Source organism: Notothenia coriiceps, unplaced genomic scaffold (assembly GCF_000735185.1).
Source record: "Notothenia coriiceps isolate Sejong01 unplaced genomic scaffold, NC01 NC01_scaffold00000289, whole genome shotgun sequence".
In the NCBI taxonomy this organism is placed as follows: Eukaryota; Metazoa; Chordata; class Actinopteri; order Perciformes; family Nototheniidae; genus Notothenia; species Notothenia coriiceps.
The window spans coordinates 70110-72622 of NW_011332990.1; positions in this window are offsets into that span (position 1 = coordinate 70110).

Below are 2513 nucleotides of genomic sequence, written 5' to 3' on the forward strand. Positions count from 1 at the left end.
AGAAGAAAGTCATACTGTCACAAGAGCTGCATCAGTCCAAACCACATCTCAACAGGTAATTAGACATCAGCCGTTCCCTCTTTAACCAAACCTACAGCAGGGTCTTTTCTGAGCCCGAACACGCAGGAGCCAACATGTAAACCGCGCGCTGCACCCACAAACCACCTCCACAATTAATTTGAAATGTTTCACTTGCTCCCACCGACCTGTTTTTGCAATTTACTCATGCAAACCTTTCCAAAGGGGGAACTCCATTGCCGAAACATAGGTAAACCTATCCAACAAGGGAGCCCATTCTTTTGAAGGATCACTACATTTCGGGTGTAATTTAATTCCCGCATGCCTCCTGTCCCGTATCACGGCTGCGTGTCTCCGAGGTACAACACCACAGTAAATAATGGCCGGGGGCTCCACCTCTACTTGCCAGGCTGTTATTTCTTTACAGTGGAGAAATCATAAAGGGACTGCAGTCATAAATATACATTCGTCCAACAGGTCTATAAAGACTCCAGAGATGAGAATTATGGCCGTGCAGAGGCGTCTGTATAAATTGAATACCATAAAGCCTGGATATAGGATGCCTATTCTTATAGTGAGGTATATCACTGCTCAGTGGGATGGCTGCAACAATCAAGCAGAGAGAAGCGTTGGAGAAAACAGCTTTAGGGGACAAAGCAGAGGACACACTTTACTTGCAGGCAATCGTAAAAAGAGATTAAGTGGAGCGGGGCTTTGGGATATAATTGAAAGAGCAGTAACTCTTGGCATCTATGATAAATGCTCATGAGTCAGTTGCTTTAGAATCGATTTTTAGATACACTTGTAATCTAGTTGGATTCGTTTTTATAGCTTAAATTCACCCTATTGTGTTGTTTTGTTTTGTGTTTTAATGTTTTTACAATCTGAACACTGTTGATTGAAACAAACTGCACACAAACCTTTCAACAGAGAAAACACAGAGGAAGAAGAACTGAAGATCTTGAAAGTTACAAACATTTTAGATTCAGGCAGCTTTTCAAAACCAGACAATGAATGGACAAGAGTACGAGACTAAAGCCAAGCAGTCATGTGAGGCTGTACTTAGGCACTACATGTTGCTTTGAGTTGAATGCTAACATGCTGATGTTTAGAAGGAAGCTTTAATATTTACAATGTACACTATCTTAGTTTAGCCTGCTAGCATGCCAACATTTGCTAGTACAGCACAGCTAATGCTAATGGTATGTCATACATTTAGCAGACAACCAAAGTAGTGTGCATTCTCCGGGGAACATAAATCTTAAAAGGGGACCTATCATGCAAAATGCACTTTTGCACTTCTTTTATACATGAATATGTGTCCCCGGTGTGTCAGGGAACTCACCAAGTGACAGAAAACACAACCCTCTCTCTTTTCCTCCATACCCAAATCTCTAAAAATGGGGCTGCAACAGAGTTGATTATTATTTGAATTTTTCTGACGTCAGAAAAGGAGTGCTCCGCCTATNTCTTTTATACATGAATATGTGTCCCCGGTGTGTCAGGGAACTCACCAAGTGACAGAAAACACAACCCTCTCTCTTTTCCTCCATACCCAAATCTCTAAAAACGGGGCTGCAACGGATCTGATACAGACAGATTTGAAATATTTCTGATGTCAGAAACGAGGAGCTCCGCCTATATGGCCAACTCTCCACCTATCAGGGGAATGAGAGGTTGGGCCATGGCCGGCCATAGAGTGGCGAAGTCCCTCCCCTTCCGTCAATTTAAAAGATAATTTTGCAAGTCAAAAAAAAAAAATGTGTCGTAAAACTGTGAAGTAACACATTGTTTGTGTGAAACGCTGAATGAACTACATCTCCGGTCTAGCAGAACAACACACGTCACCAAGATGACCGTCACTACTGTCTTGTCAACAAAAGGATTGACTACCCTCACTATCACCACAACGAAACACGTCCAGAAGAATGTCATGCAAAGCTTCCTGCCTGCCTTCCTTCCTTTGATTCTCTCTGAACTGCCTGGTCTTTTTAATGTTTAATGTCAACCATTTGTGCAGATAGCGTGAAGTAGAAAAGATTGCAGATGCTAATATAGCGTTAGCATCACAAATGGTTGACATTAAACATTAAAAAGACCAGGCAGTTCAGAGAGAANATTTTCAGAAAAACAATAACTATAATTTAGATCAGGGGTGGGGAACCTCCGGGCCGTATACGGACCGCGAGACCATTTGGCCTGTTTTTCCTGGCCAATGTCAGGGTCCTTGAACACAACGCGAGCCTAACGTATCATCACGTGGTATATGTCTCGTCTGACAGGGGTGTTATAGAGTGGCGAAGTCACGCCCATCTACTTCCGGTCCATGGGACCTTATTTCGGAAAGATTATGTATTGAAGTCAATGAAGAGAGAAAACTTATCTTTCGATCCCGTTTGAATTGTGCCACGAATTACACATATGATGTTTGTAAATCTTAAAAAATAATTTCCATGTCAACAAAGTCACAGTTTTTCGTAAAACTGTTGAAATAT